The sequence below is a fragment of the Aotus nancymaae genome, unplaced genomic scaffold (genome assembly GCF_030222135.1).
Source record: "Aotus nancymaae isolate 86718 unplaced genomic scaffold, 86718_ANA_hifiasm-v0.15.2.pri h1tg000033l, whole genome shotgun sequence".
Classification (NCBI taxonomy): Eukaryota; Metazoa; Chordata; class Mammalia; order Primates; family Aotidae; genus Aotus; species Aotus nancymaae.
In genome coordinates, this window is record NW_026988447.1 from 33166647 (window position 1) to 33191447 (window position 24801).

At 33.8% G+C, this 24801-nt stretch overlaps 1 long non-coding RNA gene across 1 annotated transcript in view; it reads right to left on the reverse strand.

Moving 5' to 3' along the window:
• LOC135277789 (uncharacterized) overlaps positions 1-22983 on the reverse strand; it is a 275047-nt gene extending 252064 nt beyond the window's left edge. Inside the window, exons 1-2 of the long non-coding RNA XR_010345380.1 lie at positions 22822-22983; positions 21411-21559 (exon numbers count right to left, since the gene is read on the reverse strand). This is a non-coding gene — a long non-coding RNA (uncharacterized LOC135277789). The remainder of the gene's footprint in view (positions 1-21410; positions 21560-22821) is intronic.
• Positions 22984-24801: the final 1818 nt, after the last annotated feature.

The window sequence follows — 24801 nt, forward strand, 5'->3', positions numbered from 1 at the left end:
ACAACCTATTCTAGTCATTATTTTAAGCAAATACACATGCAGTGCGTTTTTTAAAATGAGCACATTAGACACACCATCCTGAGATTCTGACAATTTGCTGATTTTCATTGCTTTCATATGATATATTCAAAGGAAAGTGCTCATAATTCTGTGAATATTTCATTAATGTTCACATCATCTAGAGACTCATTTTTGGCTTTTGTCTCTATTCAAATTATGTATTCCATTCTTTTTATTTTTATTTTTATACTTTTTATGAGCAGAAATGTTTATTATAGTATCATAGCAGAATAGTAGAGTGTAATTAATAACTTGAAAGTATTAAATCATGGTACAGAAACAGAAAGTCATTTTAGGTATCCATTAAAGGTATTTACAAAGATTTTTAACCACATATGGAAATGCATATTGCATAATTTTAAGCTTTATTTTTATATATTTTCTTCCAACTTTTACTTTAGATTCAGGGGTAAATGTGCAGATTTCTTACATGTGTAAATGGTGTGTCTTGGAGGATTAGTGTACAGATTTCATCATCCCAGTAATAAGTATAATATCCAATAGAGTTTTCTTTTCCTCACCTTCCTCCCATACCCACCTCAAGCACGGACCAGCGTCTATTGTTTTCTTCTTTGTTTCCATGTGTACTCAGTGTTTAGCTCCCACTTAAAAGTAAGAACATGCAACATTTGGTTTTCTGTACCTGCATTAATTCACTTACCATAATGGCCTCTAGCTGCATTTATGTTGCTACAAAGGACTTGATTTCCTCTTTTCTATGGCAGAGTATTATTCCATGATGTATACATACTAGATTTGTTCTTTATCTATTCCACCACTGACAAGCTTCTAGGTTGATTCCAAGTCTTTGCTATTGTGAAGAGTGTTGCAATAAGCATATGTTTGCATGAGTCTTTAAGGGAGAACAATTTATATTTATCTGGATATAGAGCCAATAATGGCATTTCTGGGTCCAATGGTAGTCTGTTTTAAGTTTGAGCAATCTCTAAATCGCTTTCCACAGTGGCTGAACTAATTTACATTCCCACTAGCAGGGTATAAGTATTTCCTTTTCTCCACAACCTCACCAACATCTGTCAATTTTTGTCTTTTTTTGAGATGCAGTCTCGTTCTGTCGCCCAGGCTGGAGTGTAGTGGTGCAGTCTCTGCTCACTGCAACCTCTGCCTCCTGGGTTCAAGTGATTCTTCTACCTCAGCCTCCTGAGTAGTTGGGACTACAGACACATGCCACCATGCCTGGCTAATTTTTTTTAAATATATTTTTAGTAGAGATGGGGTTTCACTGTGTTAGCCAGGATGGTCTCAATCTCCTGACTTCAGAATTCACCTTCCTTAGCCTCCCAGAGTGCTGGGACTACAGAAGTGAGCCACCATACACAGCCTATTGTTTGACTTTTTAAAATAGCCATTCTGACTGGAGTGAGCTAGTATCTTATTGTGATTTTGATATGTCATGTGTATGTCTTCTTTTAAAAGGTGTTTGTTCATGTCTTTTGCCCATTTAATGAAGTTGTTTGGTTTTTGTTTACAAATTGGTTTAAATTCCTTATAGATGCTAGATTTTTAAGAGATGCATAGTTTGCAGATATAGTCTCTCATTCTGTACTTTGTTAGTTCACTCTGTTGATAGTTTCTTTTGCTGTGCAGAAGCTCTTCAGTTTAATTAGATTGCATTTGTCAATTTTTGTTTGTGTAGCAATTGCTTGACATCTTCTTCATGAAATCTTTGCCACTCTTCCTGATATGAGATGGTACCTCATTGTGGTTCTTATCTGCTTTTCTGCAATTATTAAGGATTTTGAACATTTTTTCATAGGTTAGTTGGCCACATGTATGTCTTCTTTGGAGAAGTGTCAGTTTGTAGTCTTTGTTCAGTTTTTAATGAGGGTGTTTGGTTTTTGCTTGCTAATTTGTTTGAGTTCCTAATAGTTTCTGGATATTAGCCCTTTGTCAGATACATGATTTGCAAATATTTTCTTCCACTCTGTAGGGTGTCTGTTTACATTGTTGATAGTTTCTCTTGCTGTGTAAAAGATTTTTCATTTAATTAGGTCAACTTGTCTATTTTTTCATTTTGGCCAGGCACAGTAATTCATGCCTATAATCTTAGAACTTTGGGAGGCCGAGGTCTGAGATTCACTTGAACCCAGGAGTTCAAGACCAGCCTGAGGAACATAGAGATACCCTGTCCCTACAAAAAGTTTAAAAAATAGCCAGGCACTGTGGCATACAGAAAATAAAAATTAGCCGGGCATTTTGGCATATGCCTTCAGCCTACTTGGAAGGTTAAAGTGGGGGGATTGCTTGAGCCCAGGAGGTAGAGGCTATAGAGGTTGCAGTCAGCAATTATCACACCACCTCACCCCAGCCTGAGTGACAGAGTGAGACCTTGTCTCTCAAAAAAAAAAAAAAAAAAAAAAAAATGGTTTTGTTGCCATTCCTTTTAGAGTCTTTGTCATGAAGTCTCTGCCAGGGCTATGTTCAGAATGGTATTTACTAGGTTTTCTTTGGGGATTTTAATAGTTTTAGATTTTATATTTAAAACTTTCACCCATTGAGTTGATATTTGTATTTAGTGAAAGGAATGGGAACAGTATCAGTCTTCTGCATATGGCTAGCCAGCTATCCTAGAACCACTTGTTGAATAGCGAGTCCTTTCTCCATTGCCTATATTTGTTGACTTTGTCAAATATCAAATAGCTGTAGATGGTGCTTGATTTACAAGTTCTCTATTCTGTTCCATTGGTCTATGGGTTTGTTTTGTACCAGTAACATGCTGTTTTGGTTATTGTGGCCTTGCAGCATAGTATAAATTTTGATAGTGTGATGTCTCTGGCTTTGTTCTTTTTGTTTGAGATTGCTTTGTCTAATTGGGGTCCTTTTTAGTTATATATGAATTTTAGAATTTTTTTTGAATTCTGTTAAAAAAAATGGGTATTTTGATAGGAATAACATTGAATCTGTAAATTGCTTTGGGCAGTATAACCACTTTAACAATATTGATTCTTTCTATCCATAGGTATGAAATGTTTTTCTCTTTGTTTGTGTCATCTCTGATGTCTTTCAGCAGTGTTTTATAGTTCTTCTTGAAGAGACATTTAACCTCTCTAGTTAGCTGTATTCCTAGTTAGTTTATTCTTCTTGCAGCTATTGTGAATGAAACTGTGTTCTTGATTTGGCTCTCAGTTTGGACATAGTGATGTATAGGAATGCTACTTATTTGCATACATTGATTTTGTATCCAGAAACTTCACTAAACTTTTTTTTTTTTTTTTTTTTTTTACCAGATGTAGAAGGCTTTGGGCAGAGACAATGGTGTTCTCTAGGTAGGGAAACATCAGCAAAGAGAAATAGTTTGACTTCCTCTCTTCTTACTTGGATGTCTTATTTTTTCCTCTTGCCTGATTGCTCTGGCTAGAACTTCCAGTACTTTGGTGAATATAAATGGTGATAGTGGGCATACTTGTCTTGTTCTGGTTATCAAGGGAAATGCATCCAGTTTTGCTCATTAAATATGATGTTGGCTGGGGTTTGTCATAGATGACTCATTATTTTGAGATATGTTCTTTTGATGTCTAATTTGTTGAGTGTTTTTAACATAAAGAGATGTTAAATTTTATCAAAAGCCTTTTCTCCATCTATCGAGATATTTATGTGGTTTCTGTTTTTAGTTCTGTTTATGTGATGAATCACATTTATTGATTTGTGTATACTGAATCAACCTTGCATCCCCAAAATAAAGCCTACTTGATCATGATAGATTGGCTTTTTGCTGTGATGCTGGATTTAGTTAGCTACTATTTTATTGAGAATTTTCACATTCATGTTCATCAGAAATACCAGCATAAAGTTTTCATTTTTGTTGTATCTCTTCCAGATTCTGATTTTAATAATGCTGGTCTGATAGAATGATAAAGGGAGAAGTTTCTTCTCCTCAACTTTTTCTTTACTTTCTTTCTTTCTTTCTTTTTTTTGAATAGTTTTAGTGGGATTTGTATCAGAATATTACAATATTTCTGGTAGATTTTGGCTGTGAATCCTTCTGGCCCAGGCCTTTTCCTGATTGATAACTATATGTCACTGATTTAATTTCCAAATGTCATATTGTTCTGTTCAAGGTTTTGATTATTTTCTGATTCAACATTATGAGGTTGTGTATTTTTAGGAACTGATCTTTTTTTTTTTTTTTTTGGTTTTCTAGTTTGTGTGCATACAGGTATCTGCTGAGAGGTTTCTCTGTTTCTGATGTGTCAATGATAATATCCTCTTTGTCATTTCTAATTCTGTTGATTTGGGATGTCTTTCTTTTTTTAATCATTAGTCTACTTGCCAGTGTATTAATCTTATTTATTCTTTCAGATAGAAAACTTTTGGTTTTGTTGATCTTGTGTATGATTTTGGGTCTTAATTTTATTCTATTCAGGTTTGATTTTGGTTGTTTCTTTTATTCTGAGAGCTTTAGGGTTGGTTTACTCTTGTTTACTCTAGGTCCTATAGGTGTAATGGTAGTTTGTTAATTTGACTTTTTAACTTTTGAGGTGGTTTTTAGTACTATAAACTTTCCCCTTAACACCGCTTTAGCTGTGTCCCAGAGACTCTAGTATGTTTTATATTTGTTTACATCTGTTTTGAATAATTTCATAATTTCTACTTTAATTATATTGCTTATTCAAAAGTCATTCATGAACATATTTTAAAATTTCTATGTAATCGTATGGTTTCAAGAGATCTCTTTGGTATTGATTTCAATTTTTATTGCACTGTGTTCTGAAAGTGTGGTTGGTATGACATTTGTTATTTTTACTTTGTAGCAAAGAATTGCTTTATGGCCAAGTGTGTAGTTAGTCTTAGAATATGTGCCATATGCAGAGGAGAATAATGTATATTTTTTTGTTGTTGGATGAAATGTTCTGTAGATGTCTATAAGGTCCATTTGGTCAAGTGTCAAATCTGGCTCCTGAATATCTTCATTAGTTCTCTTGCACAATGATCAGTCTAATACTGGAGAATGGAGTGTTGAAATCACACTATTATTGTATCATTATCTAAGTATCTTTGTAGGTCTCTAAGAACTTGTTTTATGAATCTGGGTGCTCCGGTGTTAGGTAAATATACATTTAGAATAGTTAAATCTTTTTATTGAATTGAACCCTTTATCATTACATATACTCCTCTTCTTTGTCCTTTTTGTTGTTGTTGTTGATTTAAAATCTGTTTTTTCTGAAATAAGCATAGCAACCTAAGCTCTTTATTGTTTTTGACATGCTTGATAGATCTTTCTTCATCCCTTTATTTTGAGTCTATGGGTGTCATTGAATATGAGATTGATTTCTTGAAGGCAGTATACAGTTGAGTCTTGCTTCTTTATCCAATTTGCCACTCTACAATTTAAGTGGGGTGTTTAGCCCATATATGTTCAAAGTATATATTGATATGTGTGGATTTCATCCAATCATGCTAGCTGGTTGTTATATATATTGTGTAGTTGCTTTATAGTGTCAATGGTCTATGCACTTATATGTGTTCTTGTGGTGGCTGGTAACAGTCTTTTGTTTCCATATTTAGTTCTCCATTAAGGACCTCTTGTAAGGCAGGTCTGGTGATAACAAATTCCTTAGCATTTCCTAATCTGAAAAGGATATTATTTCACCTTCATTTATGAAACTGAGTTTGGTCAGATATGAAATTACTGGTTGCAATTTATTTTATTTAAGAATGCTGAATATAGGTCCACAGTCTCTTTTGGCTTGCACAGTTTCTGCTGAAAGGTCCACTGCTAGCCTGATGGGGTTTGCTTTGTAGATAACCTACCCCTTCTTTCTAGTTGCCTTTTATATTTTTTCTTTCATGTTGACTTTGGAGAATCTGATGAGTGTGTGTCTTAGGGATGGTTGTCTTGTAGAGTATTTCACAGGTTTCTCTGAATTTCCTGAATTAGAATGTTGATCTCTCTAGTGAGCTTGTGGAAACTTTTATGGACACTATCATCAAATATGTTTTTCAAGGTGCTTGCTTTTTCTCCCTCCCTTTCATGGATGTCAATGAGTTATAGGTTTGGTCTTTTTGTATAATTTCATATTTCTCATTATTTTTTATTATTTTTTTCTTTATTTTTGTCCGATTCAGTTGATTCTAAAGTCTACTCTTTGAGCTCTGATATTCTTCCCTCTGCTTGGACTAGTCTGATGTTAATACTTCTAATTGTACTATGGAAGTCTTGCAGTGAGTTTTTCAGCTCTATGAGTTAAGGCTTACTCAGCCCATTACAGCCACTGCAAACACCAAAACACACCACTTGGGAGCCAGAAGGCCAGTGGTCACTACCACTACCATTGCCCTTGCTAAACTTGGCAGTCCAGAGGCCCAAGAACACATCCACTTGCCCAGTACCCCACTGCTACCACTGACTTCTGAGTAAGAATTCTGAAGTCAAAGAATAGACTTGCCTGGACTCACTAAAAAGGGTATCAACTACACCACCTGAGGTCCAAGGACAGATACACTTAGCCAACCACTGCCACCCTCGTGTCCCAAAAAATGGCCTATGTGGTATCCCCATCTCCAGCAAAACATTATTGTAGCATCCACTAATAACCACACCTATGACACAAGGAAATTACCAGACAACCCTGAAGCTGTTCATTGTTTCAGCAAAACATTATTGCAGCAAAACATCTCCAGCAAAACATTATTGCAGCATCCACTAATAACCACACCTGTGCCACCAAGGAAATAACAAGACAACCCTGAAGCTGTTTACTGCCAAAGAAATAACACATAGAGTACACCACTTTATGCACCCAGAATCAAAATCACACTGTCCTACCCAACCAATACTATAGACACATCTGTAAGAAGTTGTTTGCCCTTGTGAAAAAACTTCAAATAATTGAAAGCAACTACTTCACCAGATGCACAGATATCAACATAAAGCCATAAGACACATTAAAAAGGAAGGAAATACGACATTTCCAAAGGAATAAAATAATTCTCCAGCAAAAGATCTCAATCAAAAACAAATTTACAAAATCCCAGAAGAATTCAAAATATTTACACTAACAACTTTCAATGAAATGTAAGAAAATTCTGATAAACAATAAAAATAAAATAGAAAAATAATTCAGGATATGAAGAGAAATTTACCTAAGAGACAAATAACATTTAAAACACCAGACATTCTGATACTGAAGATTTTATTGAATGAAATATAAAGTACATTCTAAAGCATTAGCCATAGCCTAGTTTAAGCAGCAGAAAAAGGAATATCCAAATTTAAAGACAAGTCTTTTGAAATAATCCAGACAAAAACAGAATTAAAAAAAAAGAGTGAGTAAATTTTTATGACATATGGAACATCATAAAATGACCAACTATTCAAATTATTGAGAAGTTAGAAAGTAAAGAAAGAACAAAAGGTTTAGAAAATCTATTTAATAGATAAAAAAACTTTCCCAATCTTAGCAACAGATTTAGACATTCAGATATAGGAGGCTCTGATAATCCCAGATACATGCAAAAAGGTCGTCACTATAGCATACTATAGCATACTATAGCCAAAAATGTCTACACTCAAAGAGATAATTCTAAAAATAGCAAGAGAAAACCATCTCACATATAAAAGAACCCTGTGAGAATAATGGTAGATTTCTAAGCAGAACCCTTACAGGCCAGGTTAGACTAAATGACATATTTAAAGTGCCGAAAAAGAAAATTTAAACAAAAGCCAAACCTACTACTCAAGGATTCTATACCCAGAAATGTGTTCTTTATAAATAAAGAAATAAAATCTTTTCTAGACAAGCAGAACCTAAGAGAATTCATTATCTCTGCATAGCTTCTACAAGAAATGCTGAAGGAAGTCCTAAACCTGAATCAGCAGCCTGAGCTGGCCCATCTTTCCTGTGTAAAGACGTGGTAAAATGGGGCAGGGGGCTTTTCCACTGGAAGTTGAAGTACTCCTTGGTCTTGATCAGTAGCCTGAGCTGCACCATGCTCTCTATGCAGACATTGTGCCCTTTATACTCCATGCCCAGGCCCTCTATACTCCATGCCCAGGCTGATTTCAAGTCATCTCAAGCATTCTGTCTCCTGGGTTAGTTTAGGTCACCTCCCTCCCTGCGCAATGAACTTGGGGTAAGGGATGTTTCCCAGCTCCATGGCTAGTCACCCTGGGTGGTTGGTGTCACACATTGCATTCTCCTTGGCATTGTTGCTTGTGCCTGCCATCAGGGCACCTGTACATGGACATGCTTGGTCTGGCCAACCCATCTTGCCTCCTGCCCACCTGGGACAGAGCAAGGAGCTCAGACCACTGTGTACTCCCCAGATAAACCCATTGCATGAGAGCCAAATCTGTAATGCAATCTTATTTACAACAGCCACAAAAATATTAAAATGCCCAGAAATACATGGGAGGTAAAAGATCTTTATAAAGAGAACTGCAAAACACTGCTGAAAGATGTATAGATGTCACAAACAAATGGAAAAGCAGTCCATGCTCATGTATAGAAACAAAATCAGTATCTTTAAAATGGCCAGACTACTCAAGGGAAACTATAGTGTTTTTGGGAAAAGCTACAAAGGAGAAAGGACTCACAGAGTCTCTACATAAATTGGTTATGAGTAACATATAAACAAGGAACAATAAACTGCAGAAGGTGGCAGGAGGCCTCTGAGGAGGAAGGCCTCTCCATGCCTCATGTTCCCGTGCAGGGTGACCTCAGCTTACCACAAACCCTTGACCATTGTGCTCAAGGACGTAAAACCCCTTCGTAGCACTATGATGTAGCCAGACTCATAGGCTCCTTGTAAGGCCTGACTTCCATCAGCTGTACATAGATAATAAGCTAAAGATAACCACATGTTCTTGTTTTGTGAAACTCACAAACTGCCACTGTTATCAATCCTTAGGATGACATACCAGTTCCAACTCACTGATTCACTTCCAGCTCACTGATTCATTCCACTGTCACTCTACCCCTACCCTATAGATCAAAGTCATTGTAATCAACAAATAGTGTGGATGATCAGAGCTAGGGGCCTTCACTGTCGCCTCCAGGGTAATGAAGTAATGCCCCCAGTCTCACTTTTTTTCTTAATCTGTCTTTCTCTCATTCCTTTGTTGCCACTGAATTCGGGGTACCCACAGGTGATGTAGGGCTCTTGAATTCCCTATACAGTTTCAGCATTATTCCTTTCAAATTCTCAAGGTCATTTTTCAAAGAATTAGAAAATCTATTCTATATTGTATGTGAAACCATAAAAGAGTCCGAAAAGCCAAAGCAATCCCAAGAAAAAGACCAAATCTAGAGGCATCATATTAACCAACTTTAAACTATATTGTAAGGCTACAGTAGCCAAAATGGCATAATACTGGTACAAAAACAGACATATAGACCAGTAGAATACAATAGAGAGCCCAGAAATAAAGTATCACCTACAATCATCGGATCTTTGACAAGTTGATAAAAATAAGCAATGAAGAAAAGGCCCTCTATTTAAAAAATGGTGCTAGGGTAACTGCCAATCAGATGCAGAAGAATGGAATCGAACCCTTACCTTTCACCACATACAAAAACAAACTCAAGGTAGATTAATAATTTAAATGAGACCTCAAACTATAAGAATCTTAGAAGAAAACCTAGGAAAAAACATTTTGTACATCATCCTTGGGAAAGAATTTATGTCTAAGTCTTCAAAAGCAATTGCTTTTAAAGCAATTGACAAGACCTGATTAAACTAAGGAGACTTTGCACAGCAAAATAAGCTATCAACAGAGTAAACAGACAACCTACAGAATGAGAAAAAAATGTTCTCAAACTATGTTTCTGACACAGGTCTACTATCCAGTGTCTACGAGAAACTTAAACAATTAAATAAGCAAAAAACAAATAACTCCATTAAAAAGAGGGCTAAAGGTATGAAGAAATACTTCTTAAAAGAAGACATACAAATGGCCAACAAATATATGAAAAAATGCTCAACATCACTAATCATCAGAGAAATGCAAACTGAAACCAAAATGAGATGCCATCCCACACCAGTGAGAAAGGCTATTAACAAAAAGTCAAAGGCAAGGCTGTAGAGAAAAGGGAACAATTATAAACTGTTGTTGGAAATGTAAATTAGGTTGGCCACTATGGAAATCATTTTGGAAAATTCTTAAAGAATTAAAACAGGACACCATTCAACCCAGCAATCCCATTGCTGACTACATATCCAAAAGAAAAACAATCGTTCTACAGAAAAACACATGTATGTATATATTTATCATAGCTATCACAGTAGCAAAGACATAGAATCAATCTAGGTGCCCATCAATGATGGATTGGATAAGAAAAATGTGGTACATACACACTGTGGAATTCTGTGCATCCTTAAAAAAGAATGAAATTATGGTCTTTGCAGCACCATGTACACAGCTGGAAGCCATACAAGTTGTGAGTTAAATGAATTAATGTAGGAACAGAAAACCAAATACTGCATGTTCTTATAAGTCAGAACTAAACATTGGGTACTCATAGACATAAAGATGGTAATAATAGACACTGAAGACTACTAAATGAGGGAGAGAAGGAGCGGGACAAGTGTTGAAAATCTAACTATTGGGTACTATGCTCATTAGTCGAGTGACAGAATCAATTGTACTCCAAACCTCAGCATCACACAATATACACATGTAAAAAACCTGCACACATGTCCCTGAAATTAAAGTTAAAATTATTTAAAAAGGAAAATTAATATATACATATATCACATTTTGTACACACATATATATACACACTCAGCCAAAAAAAAAAAAGAATAAAATCCTGTTATTTACAACAACATGAATGAAACTAAATGTCATTATGCTGAAATAAGCCAGGTCTGGAAAGACAGTATCACATGTTATCATTATATGTGTGACCGGAGAAACTTAATCTCACAGAGACAGAACATAGAATGATTGATACCAGAGTCTTGGAAGGGTGTGAGCACGGGAGGGGGAAATGTAGAGAAGTTGGTGAATGGGCACAAACATAGAGTTAGATAAAAGACATAAGCTATGTTGCTTGGTAGCATATTAGAGTGATTTTAATTAGCAACAATATATTGTATTGTTGTATAATGTAGCTAGAAGAAAGGACATAAAATGTTACCAATCCATAGAAATGATAAATACTCAAGGTGATTGATACTCCAAATACTCTGACTTTATTAGACATTTTATGCATGTAACAAAGACTCACATGTATCCCATAAATATGTGAAATCTCATGCATAAAAAAATTAAAATTAAGAAGTACTATAATATCAAAGAAGAGCCATATAGTTATGTACAAGAATAATTTATACTGAACCTCTGATTTTTTAAAATCACAATGCATTGTAGCGTTTAAAAGTTTATGTCCTTCATTTTGTATTATTCTAGGTGTAATTTTAAATAATATAATTTTTAAAATTAGAGAGTATACTACAGAGACACATCTCAGTTACTATACATTTATATTTTCTTATACTCTTAAAGATAATCAGTTTAGAAGCCTGTATCTGTACCCACAATGTAAGGTGAATACATAAGACAAATTCTATTCAAATGTTGCTGGCTTTTTCTTTACTAAATGATATTTTGTCCTAAAATATACAAACAATTAAATGCCAATAGTATGTTTTAGCTTTAAAAATGTATCATAATATCATCATGACATCTCCTCAGAATTCTAATTATGCATTCCAAATGAATACTGAATGATTTTATCTAGAAACTCAATCCGACAGATGGGGAGACATTTAGAGCAGATATCATACTTTTATTATTTCTTATTCTTGGAATATTGTTTAGGTCCCCAATCTATTTGCTAACCTTAAGAGTAAATAACCAAGTTTGTTATCTTCCAAACTTGCTCCTACTCTTGACTTCTTAATTACTACCATATTAACCCAGAAGTTAGTCCAGGTAGCTCATAATCATTATCTATCTATTGCACGCTCACCCTCATAGATAAATTCTGTAATTCCTACTTCTCCAAAGCTTGTTTACTATGTTTTCTTATTCCTTTCTCTTATTTTATGTTCATGTCATCATATTAAGTAGAAACTTTCCCACATTCAACCTAGATATTTCTAACAGCTTCTTTCCCATTTATTTTTAATGTTTAATACATATATTTCCTGATTTTTTAAAGATTCAAAATGATAAATTTTCTCTAAAATTTGCATGAATCATATTATTTTAAGTGTGATTTTTTCATTACTTATAGTATTATCTGAAGACCAATCAATAAAATTTTAAAAAAACAATACATGTCAAGGTAAAATTATCTTCAACAATATTTAAAATAATATTAAGTAAAGATTTAGAATTCTATTAATAAAAGTATGGAATAGATACACCTGGAATAAAGAGGAAAAAATAACAAAAGGACAATTGTATTAAATGCAGAAGGAAAATACAATCTCAATCCAATCAAATTATAAAAGATGTTATCTCAGAGCAATATAAAATTATAAATTTTGAGTCAATTGCACTGAAATCAAATGTCTTATCACTGTATCTAAATTTTCAGATTTAAAGCTTCTTGAAGATTTTATATGCTTGTAAGTAAACTGCAAGTATTATGTTCATGTTATCATATTAAGTAGAAACTTTCCTACATTCAACCTAGATATCTCTAACAGCTTCTTTCTTATTTTTAATGTTTAATACATATATTTCCTGATTTTTTTTTTAAGATTCAAAATGATGAATTTTCTCCAAAATTTGCATTAATCATACGATTAATGATACAAGCCAGTGGAGTACTGTAACCCAAACTCTCAGGTTTTCCAAGCCTGAGAGGAATTTTGGTTGTTACACCGATGGGCTGAGCTGTGGAAGTTTATAGGTTAGGGCAAGAGTTACTAGCACCATGTCCTGTATAGGGCAGTCCCACCTCTTTGAATGTTTTCAGATGTTTCAGGAAATGTTTTTATAGTTTAAAGGCCTATTTTTAACAATTCAAGACTTGAAACCAACTACACTTTAATATTAATATATATTATTTTTGTGTGTTTATTTCCAAATATACTTTGAAGTTTTTAGTAAGGAAATTATAGCAGGCCCTCAAATAATTTCATTTAGTTCAATGTTGTTTTATTATGACATTGATGAGAAAAGAGTAATATTGATACCTCGCTAGGGCCACTATCTGTGTGGAGTTTGCCCTATCTCCCCATGTCTTCCTGGGTTTTCTCCAGGTGCACTGGCTTCATCCCACATTCCAAAGATGTGCACAGTAGGTGAGTTGGTGTTTAAATTTTCCTGGTCTGAGTGAGTGTGGGTCTGTGTGTGAATGTGCCCTGTGATGGAATTGGTGTCCTGTCCAAGGTCAGTTCCCTCCTTGCGTGCTAAGCTGTCCAGATAAGCTTTGGCTACCCATTATCCTGAACTGGAATAATTGGGTAAATAATTATCTGACTTGTTCTTTATAAACCTTTCTTAAGTGTATATATAGCTCACATTTCTTTAAATGTTAATTTCAGAAATACTTTGGTCTTTCTTTAGAAGTTTGGTGATGATTTTGTGACCAGAAATATGCTATAAAAGCATAACTTTTGTTTAGATCAATCAGTTTATGGGAAAATTGGTTTTGGTATACATTGTTTCACTTAAAGTTGCCATTTCCAAGACCTTAGGCAAGTACTTGCTGGTACTCCATAAATTGAGAGGAAACTTTATTTTGTTTCAAATGAAATTTTACCAAGGTTATTTCAGATTTAAGAAAAATCATAATTTCGATGCCACTAGTATTTGTGATATTTGTGTCACTCATAAAATCCCCTAGTATCAGTCCATGTTCATAGCTCTTACATTCTTAGCAATAATAGTTTAAATACAAGCATTTCATTTCTGCATGATAATATCAGGCTTACTCAAGCTCAATCACTTATACATTGCAATACAAATTATTGCTTGGTAAGTTACTTCTATTCTTCCTTTATGTGATAGAATATGTACTTTCTTTGTTTTAGGTTATACACATTTCATGCATGATTTTTTTAGAATATTAATGAGAACTTTTGTAAAATATTTGTTATAAAAAGTTAATGGGACACCAAATGCTGGTGAGGATATATATCAACAGGAATTACTATTAATTTCTGATGGGAATGCAAAGTCTTACAACCACTTTGGAAAATAGTTTGGCAATTTCTTATGAAATAGCCCATTATCAGTGATTATCTAGTGATTGTACTCATTGATATTTACCAGAATGAGTCCATACAAAAACATTCAAGAGATGTTTATGGCAGCTTTACTCATATTGTCAAAAATTGGAAACCACGAAGATGTCCTTTAATAGGTGAAAGAATAAGCAAACCATGGAATGGTCATACAGTGCAATATTCTTCAATGATTTTTTAAATGATCTCCTAATCCACAGAAAAGGGCCTTACATGCATATTAGTAAAAGAAAGAAACTAGTCTGAAAAGGCCATATACTACATGATTCCAACTACATAACATTCTGCAAAAGGTAAAAATACTCAACAAAGAGATCAATGGTTGCCAAGATTGCAGGGGAGAAGGAAAGAAGAGATGAACAGATGTAACATAGAAGATTTTTTTTAAGGGAAGTGTAACTATTCTATGCGATCCTGTAATGGTGACATTATGCATTTGTCAAAACCTATAGAACTCTACAGCATGAACAGTGAACCCTAATGTAAACTATAGACATTAGTTAATAATAATGTATCCATATTGGTTCCTCAGTTATAACAAATGTACCACACTAATGTAAGACAACAATAGGAGAAACAAAAAGGAGGCAGGAAGTTATGTAAAATATATACTTTCTACTCAATTTTTTTTCCATAAGTCTAAAATTGCTATAAAAATAAAATATATTACTTTTTTGAGAAAAAGTCTTCATGGTCTGATATAGCTGAGATACCATTCTTTTTGAAGTCAGAAGAAAATTAAGTAATATATGGAGGTTTTCTTAAACTCATTTTTGTTAGTCTAAATTTTTCAGGCAATATAATGGGGGAAGTATAAGATTTTACAACTAGTACTATTGTTTGAATGCTTATGTGCCACCAAAATTTGTATTTTGGTGTCGAATATCCAATATCTTGGTATTAAGAGGTGGGTCCTTTGGGAAGTGACTACGTGATGAGGTGGAGCCATCATGAATGGGATCGGTATCTTTATAAAAGAGGGTTGAGGGAGCTGGTTTGTCCTTTTGTCCTTCAGCTATGTGAGGACACTTAGGAGGCACCGTCTGTGAGGCATGAGCACCTACCAGATATCAAATTTGTTGATGCCTTGATTGTGGATTTCCTAGCTTCCAGAACTGTGAACAATAAATTTCTGTTGTTTCTAAATAAACCATTTTAAGGCATTTTGTTAAAGCAGCCCAAAAACACTAAGACAACTGGTTTAAATAATGTTTTCCAAGTTGAGATTCTAGGTTAGCTACAAATGGTTAATTAAAGGGTTATCTGTTCCACTGAACAGAAGTTATCTGAAGGGCTACTGTACAAAATCTATGACTTACCATGTAAATTTAATAGATCAGGGAATTTTCCTCAACAGGAAACAGTGAGGTTAACTATGTATATTTACACAGATGATGCTTGAACAGATGTTACCTCATGTGACACTGAAATTATGTGCTGCCCATCTTTTTGCATGACTCCCAAACTTCACATAAATTTTTGACATCTTTTAAATCTGAATTTACTAAAAAGGTTTACATTCTTGTTCCTTAAAATGTTTTTTTCTTTTATTAGAAGACCTAAATTTTAAGTTTTAGTTGCTTTAACATTTCGATTTATATAACAACACTTTGATAAGTAGCTGGAAACTTGTTAGTGGTTTCCTATATAAACATTCATTCACTTGGGTCTCACATCTTTTACTCTATCAAGCAAATAAATTGAAAAGGTGATATCTATAAGAATATGAAATGAAGGTTGACCACATATGGCTCTGAAATGATAAATGTTATAAAATATCACTATAGTGACATTAGGTGGAATAAATGCTTTATGTGTTAGTAATTGGAATGTTTTCTAAAGTTACAGAAAATTAAGGTTTATCTTTAAGATAATTATTAATATTCACATATTCTTAGAAAAGATCAAAATTTAACATTACATTGTATCTTGGTTAACTGTATTTCTAGTTCATCGTTCCCTTGGGTTACTCAAATTGGATCTTTATTATTATTGTTATTAGAAAAAATAGTAGTAGTAGTAGTATCATTATAATTTGGTTCATGGTTAACTACTAAAGTTTGATCAAGATGCTACAAAATGCAGTTTAATTTTTATCTCACATAATCCATAAAGGAAATCCCAACATAAGATGCCATCACTATTTTTTTTCATAGAAAGAACAGAACTAGTTAGTAGTAAGTTTAAAATAAACCTCTAATGTCTCTGTCTTGATGGTTGAAATTCAAATAATTTGTGTCTATCCTAGAAGAAAGCTTCTCAAAATGACGCCCTATCTTAGAGATTTTTGCCCACGTTGGACTTTCCCTCAATACTCTCATAGTCGTTTAAACTTGTTTGATTTAAAATTAAAATTAATCTTTAGGAGAATTACTCCTTGAGAACTGTTCTAAAATAACATTCCATTCACCTCACTGCCAACTCTCAGATTCTACTACTTGAATTATCTCAAGACCTAATGCAAATTTATGTTTTTATATATCTCCATATGGAGAATAGTTAATTTTTTAAAATGAGGAGATTCTGTGAACTGGCTGGAACTTTTGTGGGCTAAGTCTTCTCTAGAAAAAAAAAATGTAACTTTTTTAGATACATTTTGGCAAATACAAAGATATTCTATTTAAATCCAACATTTTCAAAATTCCTAAAACACCATGTTAAAATCAAAAAGTAATCTAAATTTATGGGTAGCAAACATATTTAAAATGCAAGATTTTCTATTGAAATGGCAAGAAAAAAAAAATCATCCACCTTCAATTTATTGGAAGGAGATCTTTTCAATAAGAAGTTTCTATTTTATTCCCAGGTTCATTTTTCTGAACACTTCCCTTCTTTTCAAACTATGAGTATAGTCAACATTACTATACTTTATATGTATCTTAGAGTATGAAGTAAGCTGTTATGAACAGGCTTAGGCTGAAAAACAGAGAAGGAAAGAGTTTGAGGTTAGAAAGATTTGGCTTTTAATTTCAATTATACTACTTGTCAGTTATGTGATGTCGAGAAATATATATTGTCTGCTTCTCACTATGATAATCCTTAAAGTACATTTAATAATACATATTAATACATAACAGTATTTCAAGATTAAAGTCATTAGTTTAGTGAATGAAATGTGGTATCTGCTTGTAACTGAGTAAGAACATTCTCTTTAATTCTAAGAAAAGGTGTTCTAGAACCCAACTTGAGTTTCAAAAGTTTTTTCTGCTTCATAATTTCTTTAACAACGTCCCAGAGACCTTATCTAGTTATAAGATAATGAAAGTCAGTGTTATAGTTTGAACGTTTGTCCTCTTCAAATCTTATGTTAAAATGTGATCCCCAGTGTTGGAGGTGGAGCCTAATGAGAGGTGTCTGGGTCATGGCAATAGATCTCTCATGAATGGCTTGGCTCCATCCTCTAGGTAATGAGTGAATTCTTGCTCTATTAGTTCCCATGGGTTCTGATAGTTTAAAAGGCCTCTTTCTTGCTCTCTTGCTTCCTGTTTTGCCATTCCATGTAACACACCTCTTCCCCCTTCATCTTTTGCCATGAGTAAAAGCTTCCTGAGACATCACCAGAAATCAGGCAGATGCTCGTGCCATGCTTATACAGCCTGAAGAACTAAAAGCCAAATAAAACTCTTTTCTTTATAAATACTAAGTCTCAGGTATTCCTTTATAGCAACACAAAATAGACTAACACAGGTAGGAATTGGAAAATAGAGAGGAAATGCTATACTAAACTGTCCTCTTCCCTCTTTTACACTTCCAGCTTGGTTTCCATGAAAGCAAATTTAGGGAGAATAACTAAGGCTCTAACCTATTACCTTTTTTCACTCAGATGCTCCAGGGGAATAGGCCAATAAAATGAATGAAAATTAATTGAGATTTTTCAACTGGGGAAGAGAGACTGTAGCCTTGAAACCAAAATAGAACATCTTTTTCATAGATTTTTGGGACAATAAAAGCAATTAGATGCCTAAGTGCTAAGAAATGAAGGAACAACACAGAACATTTATACCTTAAGCAATATATTGAGGGAAAAAGGGATAAAGAGTCCAAAATTTGTCCAATTTGAGTGTGAAATTGAGTCACTGGGACTTGGGATGAGATGACTAGGACATATGATAAGGAAATCTGACCAGAGAGAGACCATCTGAAAAGAAGAAAGTCGGCACAACACGGTTGCCCAGAACCCTGGACAAGTTCCTAAATCAACATCATTAGAAAAAGAAATGGGAACCAACTCAAAGAATGGTGGCATTAACAGGTTTTCCTTTTGTCATCAGCCATGGATTTCCCAGTGACAATTATCAACTCATACTCCAAGGCAGTGCTCAGCTGAATAAAAAACACTCTCTGTGGACAACCATTTTCAATAACTAGGACACTTAAAAACCCAGTTCCTACATTACAAATAAATACAGTAAGTGGTCCTTGATTCTTAGGATTGCAGTAGAGTGGATAATGGAATGGCAGGAGTATCAACCAGTGGGTGGAACTGACTTAAATGTCAGCTTGAATTTTTCTTGGAGCCAGAAAAGCAAAAAAATTCTCCAATAATATGTGCATAATTGTTATCTGCCCAAATATACTATGAATACTTTCAGAAGTTAAGGAAATGGTTAGGACACAGTGGCTCACACCTGTAATCCCAGCACTTTTGGAGGCTAAGATGGACAGATCACCTGAGGCCAGCCTAGTCAACATGGTGAAACCCCATCTCTACTAAAAATACAAAACTTAGGTGTGAGGGGTTGGTGGGGCTGTAGTCTCAGCTACTTGGGAGGCTAAGGCATGAGAATCACTTGAGCCCAGGAGATGGAGGCTGCAGTGAGCCAAGATCATGCCATTGCCCTCCAGCCTGGGTAACAGACTGAGACTCTGTCTCAAATAAACCAGAGAAGCAAATGGTACTTGGACAAGTGCTGGGACATAAGAAGGTAAAGGCCACCAATTTGATTTATTTTCCTAATGTGAGTTATTCTAGGAACATTGTCCTGTGATTGTTCTCAAGTTTGTCGTCAAGTTAATTTGTTTTTAAAAAAATCATTCTTCGCATTTTTCTATGAAAAGGATATAGCCCTGTGTAACCCAGATACACCATTTGGGCATAAGGATTATTTTGAGCTAAAGGCACTTTAAAAAAAAACAAAACAAACAAACAAACAAACAAACAAAACAGATGCAAGACGGGGACTCTGACCCTCCCCTCTTTCTTCCTGAAAGCAGAAGATAAAATCTTTGTGTAGATTTCCTCCTTGTTCCAGAAGGAGAGTAACATTCTTATTAAGAACGAGAATTGGGGACTAAATAATCATGTAAAAAAACAGATCTTGTTGGAATAATTTTTATCATTTCTTAGCCTTCTCTACTGGTTTGGTTACTTTCCCACAATTGCCTCTTCGTCTAATCTACAATCAAAGCATTTAAGTTTTGCCACTTATTTGAGTCGTCATTTCTTTTTGAGAGCTCCCATATTCTATATGACTTAAATAAATGTATATACTTCTGTTAAATCTGTCTTATATCAATTTAATTATCAGGCCCAGCCTAAAACCCTAAGAGGTTAGAGATAAAATACTGTCTCTCCTACAGGATAATAATACATAAGCAAAATTTTGAAGGAAAATTTTAAAAAGCTAAACTTTGAGAAGTGTGTGTTCTAAAACCTAACACTGACAGATGTTCCGTTAGAAGTTGATGCTGTTAAATTATTTGTATTTAACCATATTTAAAATTAAAGCTGCCTCATTAAGTAATAAAATAAAATAAACAGCAAAGGAAAATATACCAAAGCTAATCATTCATTTTAAGAGATTTCAAATTTGGCCTCTTTTTGTTCTACTTATGACATAATTTATTTGCAAATACTCTCTATCATGAGGAATAGGCTCAAAAAAGGGTATATTACGGTAATTTTTTTGTAAGAAGTAAAATGGTAATGAAAGTGGGAACATGTGTAAACTGATTACTTTCGTAGTATTGTATTATTTGCTTAACAATTTACCTCAACAATATTTTGTGTGCCAAAACTCAGAAGACAACACAATATTGCCAGGGGTTAGTTACTAAGTTAGTTTTCAACCTTGAATTTAGCATGTTATATCTCAGTATCTAGTTCTTCCTTACACAAACCAAGTGTTAATAAAACAAACCCTGTCCTGCCTATCTCAGATGCAAGGTGAAGGTAGAATATAGGATGATGTATATGAGGATGACTTGCATACCACGCAACTGGGAATTTTAATAAATGTATCCGATGAATGAGAAAAGTAAGGGTAGGATGGTAGAAATAGATTATTTTTTAAACTGTTTCAATTTGAAGGAAGAAAATTGCCAATTGTTTTGTTTATTGCAATTCCTTCTTTATCTACATATGCTTTTGTGATTTAAACTTCAGCTTCTTTAATATAATCAATTCAAGTTGAAATTGTAAGTAATACATTTAAATGATTAAAATAAATTTGATTTTAAATAAAAAATTTGTTATACTATTTTGCCTAACTAAAAGATGAAAGTTCAGCATCTGAAGCATTGAACTATTACGTTTTTTATTAGTAAACTATATTTAAAATATTAAAATATTTGTAATCTTTTAGTGGCCTTGTATTTTAAAATATAATAAAAGTAAAATTAAATTTAAAGACCAGTATTATGGCATTTAGCATTATAAAATTTAATAAATTAATAATCATTTAGAGAACATATGTTTCAAAAGGACATTATTAATTTTAATTTTACCAGATTCAATATCTTCTAAGTTCATGTATAATTCATTTATGCAAACAGGAGTTCAATATTCAAACAAATTATTTAAATATATAATTAATGAATCATCATATTCTGGTTCTCATTATTTTAATACATCACGTTCTAAAAATATTTAAATAATTTACTTCAAATTGTAATTCAAAACTCAATCTGCTTCGGGTTATACTTTTGCATTATAATACTATCTAAAGTTTGATGATTTATATGGAAAAAAGTACTTATTCTTTTAGAAAATAAATGAGTCTTCAGCTTAATAAAAATCATGATTCTAATAATTTAATTTCTATAATATTTACTCATATATAAAACACTCAATCAGTTAGAATGTGTTTTAATTTTTACCTGTCTCTGACCTGTCTCTAAGGTCTTCTAAGAGAAGTTTGACCTAAGCAGTCACTTTGCTGAATATAACAAGAAAGGAGGCTTACCAATTTAAGAGTTCAATAAGAAACCCATGAAGGTCCATTCTTCAAATGAAGTCTTAAGGAGAGCATGCTACAGCAGACACAGTTCAGCATTTGACGAAATTGTAATTAAAGTTTGCTTTCACATATCCAACAATGTTCAAGTGGTCTTTCTGTAAACATTAAAGAAAGTATTTGAAACTATAAAATACCTAGAAAAATCAATCAACAATTCCTTACACATTTTATTCAGATACAAGTAAATTAATAAACAGTGAGGTAGAATTATGTTTAGAAATTGATTTATAAGAATAATATTTTTATACCTTCTTGCCTAATAAAATGTATTTACCTCCTTCCTGGATGAATAAACTCAGACCCCAATCCCATTGTTACCTCCTATAAGAAAATTGAGTAGTAATTTTAGAAATCTTCTTAACAAATTATTGAATTGTTTTTGTAAGTATTTAGCAAATAGTAGTAATTAATATTTCAAGAAAGAATGAAGAAGCTATAAAAATATCAAAACCTTGATATAAAGGTTTGACACCCAGTAATGATTATAGTGAAATTTAAAGGAATATAGAGATACATATTCTTTCACTTCCTTCTTTAAGATAGAGGCAAAAATTAAGGAAATATATGTTATGTAACATTTAATTATTTGTAGTACCAAAGGAGCCTGAGCTAGAGCAATTAATTATGCAGGCGGAAAAATCTTTAAATAAAGTGAAGAAATTTTTCAAGGAGGAGAAGAAACATAGTTTTATCAAATGTTGTTAACAGGTCAAATAAGTCTGACATTGGATTAAGTGACCTCTTTAATAATGGAGGTTTCCACAGATTAATGGCAAAAGTCTAACTAATATTTTCAAAAGAAAATAGGAGGAGGGGAATTTGAAACTGTGAGTAGAAAATACACCCCCCCCATACCTTTCAGTTTAGTTGTACAAAAAAGGAGAGAAATGCAATGATAGGTAAAAGGAAAGGAGGGTCTTGAGTTATGTTATTATTATTTTTAAGATTGGAAAATAAAATGCCATATTTGCATACTAATGGAAAAGTCTGAGCAGAAAGGGAATATTTGACACTTGGCATATTTGCAAAGTTTCTTTGTAAGGTTCATTGCAGGAGTTTCTTGGTGATCTCATGTCCTCCCATCAGGCCAGGACTCCAAATGACCTAGAGGGTATAAAGTTGCAAAGTCACTGCAACCAGCCCTATAAAGTCAGCAAGGAGAAGTCACGCTGCCTAAGCCCTGACCTAGGACTGGTGACTAGAGTGAACTAGGACTGTGGACAGCACTGGCTTATCACTGTGATCTTGGCCAGAACCTGGAGAAGGTGTATCTGACAGAGATCTACATTTCATTTCATCTGCAGCTACGGTGCACAGTTCTTAAACAAAGCTGATAATACCCTACTCAGACACTCACCAGAACCCTGTGCTTTGCTGCTCCAGGCTTCCTAAGCCTCTTCAGCTGGCTCCACCTGTGTTCAGGGCAACTAGGAAGTGAGATAGGCAGAGGCAAACTTCCACAAAGGGAACAAAACAGATAAATCCTCCTCGTTTTTAGGAGAGACAATTCTGGAGTACATTCCAAAGTTCCTGCAAAGGCCTAAGGAGGATTGAGCCCGAGAGGACCACGGAGGATTGAGCCCGAGAGGCCCACAGCGCTTATCTATAACCCCCTCCCCCTCCCCATTTGCTCTTTCTTTTCCCCAGCTGCCTCTACTTATTCCCTCTGACCTGCTTCCTGAGTTCACCTCCCCTGTGAAGCACCTGCACCAGATCTTTATCCTGGCTCTGTTTTGTGATGCATCCAAAGTAGATAATGTCCAAGGATTTTAATTATAACATTACTTGCAATGACAAAAATAAATCCAACATTTAAAACAGTGCAGGAATAGGTAAAATTATGATATAAAAATAATTGTTATTAAATATTCTGTAGTCACTAAATTTTTTTTGGAGAAAGTATAAATCATTCACAAAAGCTAAATCTAGGGTTGCATATATGGTTAGGTTTTATTATATGTTATTATATTCATTCCTTTCTCTTATTACAGTTTCTTAAGTTATTTATGCCATCTTTTTCAACATGAAAGTACAAAAAAATGTTAATTACGGAGATAAATACCATCAGCAAAGCACAAAATACAAAGAGAAAGTCTGCATATCCTTTTTCTTAAGTGCAGACAAATTGAATAAGTGATTAGGTTCTAACTAGTTGAAAAGCTATAGTAAAAAGAAAAAATACATTTCAAGGAGCTGGAATTATAGCAAATATGCAAAGAAAAGAAACCTAAAGTAATAGCATCTTTTAAAAATGTTGACTCATGTTAATTTATGTAATTGTGTTTGTATTATGTAGTGACCAAAATGACATATTATTGAAGGTAAAAACAGTACATGTGTAAAAGTATATAAAAAGATTGTCATCTTGCAGTCTTGTTATCTGCTTTACTTTTTCAAGCAGATATCCATATTTATTTGACCTCACTGATACTGTCATCATTTTTATTTCTTAAATTGATGATTAATTTAGAAGCCACCCATAGATCTAAATCATTTAGACTATTGTGTTTTATGTTTACTGTTTAATCCCCATCTATGCCATACATCAAAATTAATGTTTTTATGAGAGGGCAAGTGCATTATTAGAATCATGGCATGCAAATAAAAATTTCAGCATTTTCTTTTATTATACAAATTAGCAATCTATCTACATGTTGCCAGCGAAATCTTTACAGTCTATTAAGTTAATAAGTCAGATATATAAATCTTCTACTGAAAATAATGAATTACAATCAAGAGTAAATAGTAGATCACAGAAAGATATTTAACCATCTTATTTCAGTAACAAGGTGATTTAAAGAACAATAAGAACATTCTGATACTATTTGTCCTCGTAGAATCTTTGCATTTGACTGTATCATTGAGACTGGGAAGAAAACATCATGCCAGGCAGAGTGGCTCATGCCTGAAATCCCAGCATTTGGGGAGGACAAGGTAGGTGGATTGCTTGAGCCAATGAGTTTGATACCAGCCTGGGCAACACAGCAAAATCTTGTCAATACAAAAAATACAAAAATTAGATGGACGTGGTGGTATGTGCCTCTAGTCCCAGCTACTTATGATCCCTTGAGCCCGATGGGATCCAGGCTGCTGTGAACCATGCTGGTGCCACAGAACTCCAGCCTGGGCTACAGATCAAGACCCTGTCTCCAAGAAAAAGAAGAAAAATACAACATCTATTAGATCATAATGGTTCATTTGTTAGATTCATACTGATTCCATGAAGATTTGGAATTTCTATGACACAATATGAATTTTATTTCTGCTTATATGCAATGTATGAAATATAAATATAATTTCCCAACTAGACAAAACAATGAATAACATTTAAAAAGGC